Genomic DNA, 511 nt, shown 5'->3' on the forward strand with positions numbered 1-511 from the left:
TTGGCTTCTCTAGTGGGCCTAGTTTATGTTTCATTGCTGCACTGCCTGCAGGACTTATAGAAGAGAGCTCAATTCACAACATAGTTTTAAAACATGACTTTTTAACTGGTATATTTTTTTAAAAACCTATTATATGTATTTCAATGGCTTTTATAGTGTTGGATTTTTATCGTTGGTTTTTATTTTTGATCGGATTTTAATAGTTGGTTTTATTTATTTGTTGTTGTTTTGAATTGTTTTGCATTTTTAACGTTGTACCCCTGACCCTCAAGGAGAGGTGGGAGAGAGATAAAATGTATCACCATTGTATAATAATAACAATAGCAAAATATACATGTTCCTTTTAACATTGAGTCGTGTGTTTATAAGGATAAATTGTATTATTATTATTATTGCAAAACCTACACGTTCCTTTTAACATTGGGTTGTTGTGTGTATATAATAATAATAATAATAATAATAATAATAAATTATTATTATTATTATTATTATTATTATTATTATTATTAAC

Source organism: Sceloporus undulatus, unplaced genomic scaffold, assembly GCF_019175285.1.
Source record: "Sceloporus undulatus isolate JIND9_A2432 ecotype Alabama unplaced genomic scaffold, SceUnd_v1.1 scaffold_13, whole genome shotgun sequence".
Lineage (NCBI taxonomy): Eukaryota > Metazoa > Chordata > Lepidosauria > Squamata > Phrynosomatidae > Sceloporus > Sceloporus undulatus.